The 15,488-nt window shown below is 42.2% G+C and overlaps 1 long non-coding RNA gene across 1 annotated transcript; it reads left to right on the forward strand.

Annotated features, from left to right (window-relative positions):
• Positions 1–9,487: 9,487 nt before the first annotated feature.
• LOC148213566 (uncharacterized) lies at positions 9,488–14,321 on the forward strand. Its single transcript, XR_015794474.1, has 3 exons — positions 9,488–10,173; positions 11,705–11,808; positions 14,205–14,321. It is a non-coding gene; the product is annotated as an uncharacterized LOC148213566 (long non-coding RNA).
• The last annotated feature ends 1,167 nt before the right edge of the window (positions 14,322–15,488 follow it).

Consider the following 15,488-nt stretch of genomic DNA (forward strand, 5'->3'; position numbering starts at 1 on the left):
TTAGTTTTGGATGTACTAATTAATCACCGCCCAGAGTCACTTGTTTTGTGAGATGGGCGGCTATATAAATTGGACAAATAAATAAATAAATAATCTCCCCTCCCCCCCATCACAATAGCTCATTGTTCAATTTTATATTGTCCCAATCAGAACTCATAATGTATCCAATATGTTGATAAGATGAAGCAGATTCAGAGGACAGAATCCAAACTGGTATATGGAAAACAATTTATATGAAGGAAGACTGAAGGAATTATATATGTTTATTCTGGAGATGAGAAGTCTAAGGCAGAATTTGATAGCACTCTAAATTTTTGAAACTCTGCCATATACTGTAGAAGAAGCCAGAGGTTTGCTCTTTACTGCAACATAGAGAAGACCTAGATCTAAATTACATGGGAGTATTTGAGTATAAGAAGTAACTGTTTTATGATATAAACAGAGAATCATTAGCAATTCTGCATAGAGGAGAGGACTGGACCAGATGGCCTTCAAAGCTGTCCTTAACATTTTGATTCTAGGATTCATCACTTCTTTATCAGTGCACATGACATTGCTATATGAATATGTTAAATGAAGAGAAAAGTACAGTATATGTGGTAAACTAATGGTTCTTTCAGCTTGTGTTTCAGCTCAGTGCTATTGTGGGTCACTGGAGGGATGAACTTTTAGAAAGCATAGCGTGGCTGATAATTGAAGCATCAAGGATTAGAAGAGAAAGCTTCATTGGAACTGGAAAAAACAACACATTCCTCATTCATTCATTCATTCATTCATTCATTCATTCATTCATTCATAGATTTATAGAGCTGCTTATCTCACAGTAGTGACTCTGGGTGGTGTACAAAGATTTAAATCACCACAATATTATATAACACATGATGCCCTGGTTAAAACAACAACCCCCCAAACAAAAAGCCACATCACCAGCACAGCTTGGCTAACTTCCAGGTCCAAATGCTTGGGGGAATAGTCAAGTCTTCAGAACCTTATGAAAGGCTAACAGGTTTGGGGATATCCAGAACTCTGGTAGGACTCTGTTCCACAGGGTAGGCACAGCCACAGACAAGTCACAACTTCAGGGTCCAACATGAAGGCATTATTTAACAGAAGGGACCTGGAGCATGCCCTCTCTGCTAGACCTGGGGGGGCAGGTAGAAACCATGGGGGACAGGCAGTCTTGAAAATAGCCTGGTCCTATGCCATGTAGGCCTTTATAGGTACAGGTAGTCCTTGAGTTACAAGGGCAATTGGGATTGGAATTTCTGTCGCTAAATGATGCAGTTGTAAAGCTCAATTTCATGTGACTACATCACTTAGTGACGGCAATCCTGGCACTCCTTGCTGCCATTGTTAACTGAATCCCACCGGTCATTAGCTGAGGACCCACCCCAATCCAAGCCATTCCTGGCTTGGTCCCTCACAGCCCCGAGCCTCAGTTCTTCCAAGGTAAGCAACTGCCTCCCCTTCAACTGTCCCCAAACACCTATTCCCCCCTCATCTTTGCCCTTTTGGCTGCCCTGCACCTTGCCCCACTCTGGGGCTGCTTGCTGTGCTGTGGCTCTGGGGCTTTTTGGTGCACCACAGCTCTACGATAACATCTGAATGAATTAAATATCAAGACTGTTTGAAGTAAAAGGAAAGAATATAAAGTGGGTTTTTTTGACCAAGGTTAAAATAGGATATGTTTCTATAAAGCTCTGGTAACCCTTTACAGATTTTTTGCTGATACCAGGACTGAAAAGTTGATGATTTTTGGATTTGCATATAGATAAAGGATGGGTTATGGGAAGAAAAGATATTTGTTTGTAACCTTATATGGAGTGAAAAGTTACTAAGTTTATTTATACTTGTGGTGAAGATTGGAAGTCACTTCTTTAAATATTTCTTTTATTTTTCATTTTTGTCCTTTGCACTTTTTATTCTTCCTTTCTATCTCTCTTTTTGTCTGAGTTTAGTTTCTCTTTGCTTTTACTATTGTAAACAAAATTTTCAATAAAAATTATTAAAAAACAAAACAAAAAACAAATTATCTCCATTAGCAGCTTCAGGTTGAATAGAAATGGGGAGACAGCAGAGGCCTGAGGCACCCCACAAAATAGGGTCCTCTGGTTCAACCTCTCCCCCCTTCCAATATCAACTGGATCCAGCCCTGAAAAAAGGAGGAGAACCACCATAATCCTAGGAGCTGGCCCAGGATACCATTGCCAATTGCAGTGCTAACTGTATATTTATCATGTCTTCCACAATTAATTATATTATGACATATGATTATATAATTCAGGCTCCTGAAGCAGAGGTTATAAGAATTGTCCAGAATGTGATAGCATCCTAGTGCTGAATGATGTATACAGTATATTGTAAATTGGCTGGCTTAACAGAATTAAGTCAAGTAGCTTCAAAAACAAAGGTAATCTGTGCATAGCCTCGTGGGCAGTGTAGAGGGCAGGATTCCTTAGTTGCTTGGAAGTTACCCTTCAACATCACCTATCATTTGACTGCTTATAGGTGAACTAAGGGTGGAGATAAGTTAAAAAAACTGAATCCCTGTCAGTTCCATTTTTGCTATCATTTCTTTTTTATTTCTGGTTTTAGATGGTGGGGTTTCTTACATAAGATGGTTGGGAGCTATTTGCAGCTTCAGGAACTAGCCAACACAAACAGGGTCAATGTCTGGAACATTCCCAGAAATGTTATCAGCACACAAGCTGTTTCCTGAGATCAGCTTTCCTATTTTCCCAATCTCCCCCAAGAACAATGAGAAAGCTCCATGTAAGAATATTTGTAACCGCATGTGAAGTTCTCCAGTGCTGACCTAAACAAATCTCCTTTCACCTGTTAGTTCAACAGGTTTAGTACAGTGTTGTTCAAACTTGGCCACTTTAAGATGAGTGGACTTCAACTCCCAGGATTCCCCAGCCAGCATGGGGAAGATGGTTGAAGTCCACTCATCTTAAAGTGGCCAAGTTTGGACAACACTGGTTTAGTATCAGTATTTGGAAAAGTTAGGCACAGTTATCTCCCAACTTTGCTAGCTAATTCAGATTTTGAATTTCAAAAATGTTACATGTTTTAGCAGATATGTAACAAGAGCATATGCATGTTGATGCTGTCTATACCTATGAAATGCACTTTGTAGTCCTAAAGCCTTCCCTATGGAACACTTATTATATATAGCCATATGACAGAATACATTTATTCATGAATTTTTAAACTGCTTCAGTCAGGGCTACTCTAAGCAGTGTACTGAAGCCCCAGCCAATGCAATAATAACAATAACATACCACACCAAAATACAATATATAATTACAGTAAAAAAAAGATCTTCCTGGCACTGGAAGATCTGCACCATTTAAGTCCCAAAGGCCTCCCAGGAGAGCAAAAATTTTAGGAGCTTCTGGCAGGCCAGCTGAGTGTGAGCTACCCTTCCCCTGTGGGCAAACTATTCCAGAGGAGTGGAACCCTCACAGAAAAAGCCCACTTTTTGTCACACTTCTGGATAAGTGGGGAGCTTCAGAAGGCCTTCTCTGTGTCTTCAAACTGGGCAGGCAGAATCTATGCAGAATAGTCAGTCACAAAGATACCCAGGTGCTGAGCCATAACAGGGCTTTAGAGGTGAACAATTAATGTGAAAGTAATAATTTGTGATGCACTACAACTACAGAATTAGCTGTTCCTACTAGGCATCCATTTGAAGATGTGTAAGGCCAGATTACTCAGTGCGTTTATATGGATTATTGCTGGGAACTGTCTGATGTCTCCCAGTGCATTTGGAATAGGTTAGAATTGCAGCATATTTAATACATGCCATCTTGGAAGAAGTTCTTTATTTCAAACATTAGAAATCCATGCAGCAATTGAAAGGAGCCTGCTGTAGGCAGAAGATTCCAAAAGAGCCCCTGTTTTCTTCCTTATTTTTTTTATTAAAAATGAACTTCAGAGTATATTGGATTTCCTATATATGTGCATACACACTGAGTTCTCTGAATACCAGAACAGAAATTAATGTGTCAGATGCATTGCTGTTTTCTAGTTGCTATATATTTGTGGGCAAAAAGGAAGGCAAGCACTGTACAAAACTTGATCAGCAATGAAAAATTCACAACCTTTACTGAATTGTGGCAAAGACAGGATCCCTCTACCTTTGCAGAGTTCTGACATAACTATGTGTCAGATGCAGTTACAACAACATGAATTGTTAAAATAACAATTTTAGAAACACCAAGTCCTGTTGGCAAGATGAAGACCAACCAAATGATGGAGGATTTGGCTGACTCGAGATAGTGCTTGACCTACTTGCCTGTTTTGACCTCAAAAAGTGTGATTTACCAAAATGCGTTTGCTTGAAAATGGGCTCACATGGACTGAACTGTGCAAACTCCTGAACTGTGGAGACAATCATTACATTCAGAGAATAAAGTTAAGAATAACTGTGTTATTCTGTCAGCCACTGGAGAAAAGAACAAGTAAGAAATGTTGCCTGTGCTTAGAAAAAAGTAAGTGAACGTATTTAGAAAGCTCTTGTGCAAGTGCTATTAATATGTTACCATCTGCTTCCTTTGATGGTTGACTAGAATGTTCATAAAGATATCAAACTATATATAGACCTTCTATTTAACATCTTACTTTGACCCTCTTCACATATGCTTATGGAGGCATGGCAGCTAGACTGGACAGATGAACAAAGCCATGCTCATTGGCCATGTCCATGCTGCTTGCTGACTTCCTTCTGTTAGCAAGTAGGCATTGTCCATGTCAGGTGGAATGCAAATATGAAAATGATCACACATTTATTTATCTGTGATCAAGCAGAATGTTTTCCCATGTTCAAGCATATGTGAAGCATCTCCCAAACATATTTTTAGCTTAAGTGGATGAACCACATATTTGACTGGAAAAATATGGAAATAATTGACCAGGAAAACAGCAGAAGAGCAGATCAATGGAACTATATACAATCTACCATCCAATCAAGCTCCTGATTCAAACCACACACAAAAGACTGATGAGGCAGACCAATTAGAATAGAGCTAACACCATCCCCAACCATCAGTCAACTGATACTTCCCAAGAAGCATCCAATCACCAACCAACCTCACAGAATGCAAATTTCACACAGATTATAAATACTCAAGACAATCTTTATTTCTGAATTGTTCCTTCTCATTTTCTTAATTGTCTTTTTGTTTGCTGTTAACAGCAGTTGCGTTTTCATAGTTACAAGATGGATGGTCAAGCACTCTACTGGAACAATATACCTTTAATGATCAAGCCTTGCATTTTTCATGCTAATTCTTGTTACCAAGCCTGTCCTCCATACTTTGAAACTCCAGTTGTCTTATTCATTCTGAAAGGCTCATCCCCCAAAGTGAGAGTGCCAACAGTAAAGGGTAAGGTCTATTGCTATAGTGTTCCAAGAGGGATCATGATTTTTCCATACTTCTCTCCCTCTTGAAGAGGGCTGTAGAATCAGAACCAGAATGTTGTCTTTCAAGCTCATCTCTGGCCAGGCATGTGTAAGACAGTCCCTGCCCACTTGTATTTCAATTTCAGTGGTACAGTCTTCTACTGTTTTCTTTTGTAAGACGTGGGACTGTTGTTTTATCTTTATATTTTTATTGGCTGTTGTTGTAAGCCATCTGGGATTACTGTGTATAAAATGGGTGGCCATATAAGCGCCCTAAATAAATAAATAAGATTTGAGTACATTATGCTTACATATAAAGCCAGGCAATTGTCTCAGATTTGTCACTTTTTTGTCTATTTTCGAGGGTACAGTCTTTGTCAAAAATCACTATCGGGCCAAGAGTTCACACATTATACTAAATCATATTTTAATCAATGTTAATATATCATAATTGGCTTATTTCATACACATGCTAATCTATAAAGCAGGGATGGATGAATGCGCAGTAGGCCACATATGGCTCCCATGAGTGAGTTCAAGATGAAGGTGTGGATGCTCTTTTATGTATTTATTGCTGTTTATTCAAGAATAAGTGCAGAAATGGGAGTGGAAGACCCTTCAAAACAGTCTTTTTAAACTTGGTTTCTAGTATTTGGGGAGGTTTTAAAGGTGCAGATGGGAGCAAAAGGCCTCTGAGAGGTAAACTACTTTCATACCTACCCATAAACACCACAGCCCTGAAAACCGACCTGAGGTCAACCCCCAGAATGATGTTTTGGGACTGTTTTTAGTATTTCAAGTTGGGAATGGGAGTGATGTGCTTCCCAGAGGTATCATGTTCCCTTGCCTAGTTTACAGACCCTAAAAATAGCAAAGTTTCAGACTCAACCTTTCCAGGGACATAATCACATCACCAGCTTGTATCTTGTGGCCCTCTGTAAGGTTGAGAGGTAGAATAGTGCCCACTAGTGCTCCCTGGCTTACATGTTGTTGTTAAAGTAAAACCTGTCACATCTTTTAGTAATAGATTAATCTGTTTGCCAGGAGCTAAACAAACAAACAAACAGCCATTAGGAGACCAGTAATGAGAAGACTCATTATATATTGTACGTTTCCTCCAGTAAGTTTTTTAGCCTCCCAGCAATGTCTAGATCAAGATGGGATGTCTTTCTGGGCAATGTTGATTCTTGGCTAAGTGGAGAACCACTTAAAAAGCCCCTCCCCCTTTATATACTCTAGTAAACTGGCCACCCTTTCGCAGTGCCTGGAGGCTGTAAGGGTCTGGATGGGGAACAACAGGCTTTAGCTGAACCCTGGTAAGACGGACTGGCTGTGGGTTAATGGCTCCTCTGTATCCGGGATTTTGTCATCTTTGGTGCTGGATGGGGTGGCACTGCCCCAGACAGACCCAGTCCATAATCTGGGGGTCCTCCTAGACTCACGGCTCCTGCTTGAAGAGCAGCTGGCAGCCGTGGCAAGGAGGGCCTTTGCACAACTTCGGGTTGTGCATCAGTTACGCCCTTTCCTGGATCGGGATGCCCTTCAAACAGTCACTCACACCCTTGTTATCTCCCAGATAGACTACTGCAATGCGCTCTACATGGGGCTACCCTTGAAGAGTATCTGGAAGCTACAGCTGGTCCAGAATGCAGCCGCGTGGGCTATTGTTGGAGCCCCAAGGAGGACCAATGTAACGCCTCTGCTCCGTGAGCTGCATTGGGTGCCAGTTTGCTTCCGGGTCCAATTCAAGGTGTTGGTTATCACCTTTAAAGCTCTACATGGCATGGGACCAGGTTATCTAAGGGACCGCCTCTCCCCTATGACTTCAACCCGTCCCACCCGATCACACAGAGAGGGCATGCTTTGGGTGCCCTCAGTGAAAGAACTTCGACTGGTGGGGTCCAGAAGGCAGGCCTTCTCTGCGGTAGCCCCTGCTCTTTGGAACATTCTGCCCCCGGAGGTCCGATTGGCCCCCACACTCCTGGCCTTCCGTAAGGCTCTGAAGACCTGGTTCTGCCACCTGGCCTGGGGTGGGGTGGGAATACCTCAAGCATGGGGATGGCTAGCCCCATAGAGGCCTTCTGCCTCCAGCCTCAGATTTTTCATCCTCTTGGTCTTTCCTTCTTCTTTTTAGTAATGTTTTTAATTAAGGTTTTATGTATTTATATATTTTATGTTTTTAATGTTTGTTGTGAATTGCCCAGAGTTCCCCCATTGGGGGGAGATGGGCGGTTGAAAAATTAATTAATCAAATAAATAAATAAATAAATGAACAAACAAACTACAATTTGACATGCTTACTTGTGACTTAACTTGATGTGTAATCCTACCCTTTATGGCTTAGCATGATATGCAAATCAGACTACTGTGGCTTGTGTTACAAAGCATAGCTGTCAGATAGTCACAGGTGCACAAATGGACACCTGTCCCACAATGCAGAGGACTTTGCTTTGTGTTTTGTGCATTCACGTATCCAAGAAGCAGATGCATCTGCCTTTTATCAGAATATTGATAGCCTAGTCTAGTCTACTTGTATATATATTATTCCCTTCTTTAAACTTCCCATCCAACATCTTCCTATTCCTCAGTTCTTTCCTGTATCAAATCGTAGACTTCAAGATCTTCACAGCTAGGTTTGGTTCTCTTACTGTCATTCTGAGAAATAACAGGCACCATATCTTCTTATATTCCCTGACAGAAGAGGCTTCTGTTTTTCTACCTCATTTTCAGGCTGTTTTAAATTTTCTTCTCGGTAGTGTTTTCGAACTTACCTTGTTGTTAAAGGTAATGGTGCTGCTGATTTTTCGTGCTGTCTCCCATTACTCTGCAGCCTCCTTGGTTGCTCAAGCTTTCTGACTTGAAAAAGGCACCCTATTTCCTAATAATGTCTTCCTTTGCAATACGTGGGTAGCCAAAGAGGCTAAAAAAATGGAAGATAATACCTTCTATCACACACGTAATTCTTGGTGCCACTTCATAACACACTAAGAGCAATAACCCCATACTTGGCTCATTACAATTTCACTAAATCTTCTCTCCAGGAAAAAATATCAAAATGCAGAAGAGATAACAGTGATATTAATAACGTTCCATTGTAAGCCTTGTCTCTAGAACTATGAGACACATGATTCAGTGGATAGTTCTTATAAAGCTATAGGGTGCCCAGATCACCTTTCCAAACTCTATGCTCAGTTTTGATTCTGGGCTTCTGTTTTCTTCTGTTTTATTTCACTGCAGGAAAGGTGAAATCCAGCATTTCTTCAACAAAAAAAGTTTCAACATGGGATGGTAATTTTGAAGAAGCAATTTGGCTGAAAGCATGGAAATATGAAGAAATTAAGCAAAAATGAGATCAGTAAAGGAGTGCTTGTTTTTCAAGGTGTTTGTATGAGTGCATTTTCATGCAAGTTTAATGAGGGGAAGTTTTTGTGATTTAATTATTTTTTTCATTCAACTCCCTTGAATGTACAGATAGTCCTCGACTTACGACCATTCATTCAGCGACCATTCAAAGTTATGGCAGTGCTGAATGAATGGTGGTTACAACCGGTCCTCAGAATTCTGGCCGTACCAGCAGTCACATGATTGTGATCTGGGCATTTGGCAACTGGCTTGCACTTACGACTGGTTGCAGCACCCTGCGATCACATGATTGCCATTTGTGACCTTCCCTGCTGACTTCCCCAGAAAGTCAATGGGGAAGCTGGTGGGGAAGGTCGCAAGTCACTGGGGTAGGTTTCCCCCACTCATGCACCCTCCCCAGCCCCTCTGTGCTCGTGCTGCACCAGCCGTTCGCATACCCCCACATATCCTCACCGAGCCTTGCTGCAGCTCTGCACTGCGCATGCACCCCTGCGCACTCTCCCCAACCCTTGTGTCTCCCTCGCACCATTGCACACCACTGCGCACCCTCATGCACCCTCCCTGAGCCTCGCTGCACCTCCCTTGCACCCTTGCACACCCCCACAAACCCTCTCTGAGCCTCACTGTGCCTCCCTTGCACTCACGTGCACCCCCTCACACCCTTTCCCACCCTCTCCCCCACCCAGCAGCAGCCACTTACCTGCTTGCCAGCCTGTGTGCAACCACCTGGGACTGCAACTTCCTGCTGGCTTCCCCACTGACTTGGTTGTGGGAAACCAGCAGGAAGTTGCCTCACCTAACAACCATGGGATTTGGTTAATGATGGCAACCAGGACTGCAGGGATTGCCGTCGCTAAATGATGAGGTCGCGCTTCAACTGCATCACTTAGCGACAGAAATTCGGGTCCCAATTGCCATCATAAATTGAGGACTACCTGTATCTTTAATCTCTTGGGGTGGGATAGTTCTAGCAGGGTAGTATCACCATATTGCATTATTGGCTGCCCAATAATCAGTTCAGAATGGCAATTGTTGAAAAATGCCATAGGATGATGGAAGGAAGAGATGACTATATCTGGGTTGTTACAGCCAGGTGGCTATACCCACACCCAATTTGAATCCAATATATTTGCTGATTTCAGAGTGATTTTCCAGCTGATATGCCCGTACTATTATGAAAGAGGCATCAGACATAAGACACCTGAAGGCTGACATAAAGAAACATAATCATACATAGCAGCATCTGGACTATGATGAAAATAAAAAAAAAAGTCTGCAGATATGCAGAAATGCCACCCTGATTACCATCACAGCCAGGTTCAGTTGGCCATGAGGGTACCTACAATATGGCAAACTCGGATCTTGTTCGGAAACAGTCCAATCTGGAATTTCTGTCACCTCAGGTAAAAGCACTGCTTAATTTAGACTGGAATCTCCTTGAAGTTTCCTTCAGAATTAGTGTAGTGATCCTTTTGCTGTATCTCATCCCAGGCTGTATAGAGACTGACAACCCTTTGTAATCTGTATTTTGAGATTTAATTTTACCTGTGCTCATTCTTGCTGCTCTCTTCAGTGATAGGACTAATGATGGCCAGATTTATTATTACAGGTAGTCCTCCTTTAGCACCTGCCTTGGATAGTGACCATTCGCAAATACAACAGTAATAAATGGTAATAAAAATCCATTTTCCGACCAATGTGCACATTTACAAGAAGAAAAACCTTCAGTATGAAACTGATTAAGATCTGGTCAGTTTCAGGCAGCTGCTGCCAGCCTGTGGGATTGTTCTAATCAACTAATTAAGGTGGAGCTGAGGTTGTTAACTTGCAGTTAGCACTTTTTAGGGATGTGCTGGCTGTGGAGAAAAGCAGCTCAGGAAGAGATTTAAGTAATCTCTCAGCCCTGCAAAATGGGTCAGGCACAGGACAGGTATGAGAACTTTATCTGAACGAGATAGCAGCAACCAGTGATTTTCACAATGGCTCTCTCTCTCTGTCATGTATTCACTTAGCAACCATTTTGCTTAACAACAGAGTCATCAGAACCAATTGCAGTCACTTAATGAGGACTACCTGTAATCAGTTCCAAAATTAGCCTGGAAATATGATTTGCTTTCAAACCTATTCCCTGCAATCTTTTTTTGCACCCCACTTTTTCTTTTTTGGTCTCTAGCTTATTTATTTAATTTATTTAGAATACAGTGGAACCTCGGGTTACGAACGCTTCTGTTAACGAACTTTTCGGGTTACGACCAGCTCCGGCCGCAAAATTTTGCTTTGGTTTGCAAACTCCGCCTCGGGGTACGAACAGGATATGTGGCCATTTTCCCTCCCGTGACACAGTCCGCGGCCATTTTTCCGCCCCTGGCACATGGTCCACGGCCATTTTTCCGCCTCTGACACGTGGTCCGTGGCCATTTTTCCACCCGTGACACATGGTCCGCGGCCATTTTCCGCCCCTGACACGTGGTCCGTGGCCATTTTTCCACCCCTGACACGTGGTCCGCGGCCATTTTCCGCCCCTGACACGTGATTGTAGGGAGGGGGACTCTCCCTCCAAGCAATAGCCGCCTCCCTGTCCTTCACGCCAGAATGGATTAACGGTAATTACATTGAACCTTATGGGGAAATTTGCTTCGGGTTGCGACCAATTCGGGGTGCGACCAGAGTCACGGAACGAATTAAGTTCGTAAACTGAGGTTCCACTGTACTTACAACCTGCCCTGAAGGACTCTAGGTAGTATAGTTCATGTTTCTATAACCAGAGTTCCTTCTGCTTTTACTTCCTCCCTCATTCTCCTGAATTACCTCACATACACAGATACAGTTTCACTTCCTACAGAACCATTCATTAATAGTTTGAACCAGTTTATTTATATGGCACATTGAACTACAAGATTAGTAATTTGCTACATTGGGATCTGTGTCTTGCAGGAAGCTGTGCCATTTTGCCTTTAAATGGTAGAAAATCACACCATATTTTCACAACTGTGATCAATGGGACCCTGGAAACTGCAACACAACAAAGAAGATCTCAAGTAAAGAAATCAGCTATCCTTGACTTGATGCTAACCAATAGGGAAAGTTGCAAAGTTGAAACTTTGGGGAAAATACAACATATAGTGCTGGTGTTCTTGATTCTGAAGGAAACTAAAGGTGGATTTCAAGAAAATAGATTTTGACAAAATAGATGCAATTATACTGTAAATACAGGTAGTCCTTGGGTTATGACCCTAATTGGAACAGGAAGTTCCATCACTAAGTGAAGCGGTCATTAAGCAAAACATGTGACTGTGCTGCTTAGCGATGGTAGTTCAGTTGCCGTCATTAGGCGAGGACCACATGGTTGTTAGGCAAGGACCTCACGCTTCTCCTGCCCTGTGCAAACTGCCTCTGCTTCAACTCCCCTCACCCCTATATCTCCCCCCTGCTACTGGCCCAGGTTCCAGGTGCTGGGCGAAGGTAGTACAGCAGGATGGCGGAGCCTTGTCTATTGAAGGAAGCTCACCTGGCCTGGCCAGGGAGGAGGCAGCGAGACGGAGCTGGCAGAGGAGGCAGGGTGGTGGTGTGAGTGGAGGAGTCCTGTCTTCCACTGCCAGCATGAGGAATGATAGCCCACAGACTGGAGGATGCAGCAGGATGGGCTGGCGAGGTGCAGTGTGCTTCGTTGCAGGATGAGGCAGGAGGGTTGGTGGCAGGAGCTCCCTGGGTGAAGGTGGCAACTGTGGGGGAGATGCTGTAGGACGGCAGCAGAACTGGAGGAAGTGGAGAGACGAGGGCTCCCTGGAGGTGCAGCACGCACTCTGCAGCTCATGTTGGAAGCTGCTGGACCTTCACGAGGCCTTGCAAGAGGACTGCTGGGCTGAGCGAACAGAGGGCCTGTAGGTAGTCTTTGTCAGCACTGGGCTCACCTTCACCCCTCACTGAAGCCCACAGGCCAGTTCTCCAGGAGCACTTCCAACATGAGCATCCCTCGTCCATTGCCTGGATCCTGGGCCAGCAGCAAGAGGAAGAAGATGGTGAAGGTCAGCTGGGGGAGGCAGCAGCAGCAAGGGGTTGCAGGGATAAGTGGTAGAGTGCAGGGCAGCCAAAAGGGCAGAGATGGGGGGAGATAGGTGGGGGGGAGTTGAGGCAGGGGCAGTTTATGCAGGGCAGGAGAATGTGACTGTGGGACATTAATGTGGGCCAGTCTCCAAGTGCCCAAATTTTGATCATGTGATTGTAGGGGTGCTGCAATGGCCGGAACTTTGAGGACTGGTCATAACTACCATTTGTTCAGCTACATTATAACTTTGAATGGTTGCTGAAAGAATGGACGTAACTTGGGGACTACCTGTATGATGTTATAGCAGGAAAAAACTAATAAGAAAAATAACCTAAGATGGATAGTATTTCCTTGAAAAGGGAGAAATTAAAAGCACAGTTGCAAACCATCAGCCTCTGGAAAGATTCTGATAATGATCTAGAAGAATGTTTTTCAGCCTCAGCAACTTTAAGATGTGTGAACTTCAACATGGGTTGAGAAATACTGATCTAGAATAAAGAAACAAATTTGAAAACAATCTTGATAGGTTAGAAAAGTGGTCTGAAAACAATAGAATGAAATTTAATAGAGAAAAATGCCACGTTTGTACTTAGGAAAAACAAACCAGGTGCACAAATATAGAATGGGGAACAACTGGGTTAGCAGTAGTATGTGTAAAAGAAATTGTGAAATTGTAGTTGATGACAAGGTGAATATGAGTAAGCAGTAGCAATGTGGTTACTAAAAAAGACAAATGCAATTTTAGTCTGCATGAATAGCAGCATCCTATAATTATCCAGGAAGATGACTCTGAATTTAAAATAATTCTCTCCAAAAGAAAATTCAACACAAAAGAAAGTTAATAACATACAAAATGAATCTTGCAAATTGCTCAGTTGTCCTACTTTGCAGTTAAGATTGTCAGATGTCACTCAAACCAATCCTGGAAATTCCCCCCCCCCACACACAAATATGTCCATGAAACATATTTATATATTTCTTCACTTATATACTTACATATATACATACATATATACATACATACATACGGATGGGCTGGCTAGGGGCCACACTTAAAATAAAATTAATGGAGTGGATGACCACAAATTAAAATGTATTACCTGTAAAACAAAACATCCATTTTGTAAAATTAATTAATTCCTGATCTGCATATGCACAAATCATCTCATACACAAGTTAGTTTCTTGCACATACAAGAAACACACACAGAAAGAATATGTCAAAGTCTTGGCTCAGCAAACAAAAGTTTTGCTCATTCTGTAGTCAATCCTACTGTGCTCAATGACTCTTACCCCCAGCATAAACCTGTCTCCAGATAACTACACGGACACACCCATACAGTTGTCTTGACAACAGTTACAGATGTAATTTGTTATTGCCTCTTTCCAGGATGCTTTTTTGACCGGTCCTTATCCACCCAAGTGCTGACCAGACCAACCCTCTTTAGCTTCTGAGCTCACACAAGTTTGTTCAGATGAATGCACCTGCTGAGACACACTGCTGCTAATATTGGGGATGGACTGTTTTAGCCAGGTTGCTCCATGTAAGCAAAGATGTAAAACTGTAAGTAACTCAAGGCGGCATACAAAAAGGATTAAAAACTCCATGAAGTTGTGAGAGATGCATCTTTTTCAAAGGATCTCTCCTTAGAAAGCATATACTCATAGACTGTTGATTCCAAATGATCTCTCTCTTACTTTCTCTTTCTCATATACTAAGTTCAGCATGACATTCATGAAGAACACCATGTCCTCAAATAAGTATTTTGGTGGTGGTAGTAGTAGGAGTAGGTGTAGATTTATTTAGTAAAGGCAACAAAAGCTAGGGATAAGAAATCACCTTTCTCATCGTTTTGTTACCTAAAATGGGCATGCTTTTAAAATTATTATAAGGTATTGAGCTAAGAATGGTTCACAATATAATAGATTAAAATCAATGAGTAAAAATAATCTCATATTTTAGATTTAATGGTTCTGCATTTCACATATAAGTTTCTCTTTTAAAAAACAATCTGATTTAAATAAGAGCTTATTGCTTTCACACACAGAACATTATTGAATGTAATGCCACCAGTGATCCCAAGACAAGAGGTCACCATATCCATCTTGAAGGCTCTCACAAGCCATGGAGCTGGAGCTCTGAACTAGAGGCATTCATTTTTAAAGCTATCCCTATCAGGAAAAGGGTGGAGAAAGGTTTCTGGATTCTGCACCATAAAAAGGCTTTGGTCCTTTTTTTTTTTTTGGTGACTTCAAGTCAGTGTTGACACCTGGTGACTGCCTGGAGAAGCCACTGCAGTTTTCTTGGCAAGGCTTTGCAGGAGTGGTTTGCCTTCTGCTTAGGGCTGAGAGAGAGTTACCCAGCTAGCTTTGTGCCTAAGGTGGGACCAGAACTCATCATCTCCTGGTTTCTAGCCTGATCCCTTAACCACTACACCAAACTGGCTAAATTAAACGCTATTAGCATGGGTTAATTACTATGTACTGTGTTTGTTCCCTTGTTCTAATGTATCCCATGGGTTTGACATAATTTCTTAAAAGAGGAAGATATTCCCTTATGCACTGACTTTCTTTTCTTCTTTGCACTGAAAGAACTTGGAAGAAAACAAGTGTTGTCCTGGTATTTTTTGACACATTTCTATGATGCCCTTCCAGAACAATTTACCTAGCGCTT

The sequence above is a fragment of the Python bivittatus genome, unplaced genomic scaffold, assembly GCF_059951505.1.
Source record: "Python bivittatus isolate LINGU-HERP-01145 unplaced genomic scaffold, Pbiv_v1 ctg000980_np1212, whole genome shotgun sequence".
Taxonomy (NCBI): Eukaryota; Metazoa; Chordata; class Lepidosauria; order Squamata; family Pythonidae; genus Python; species Python bivittatus.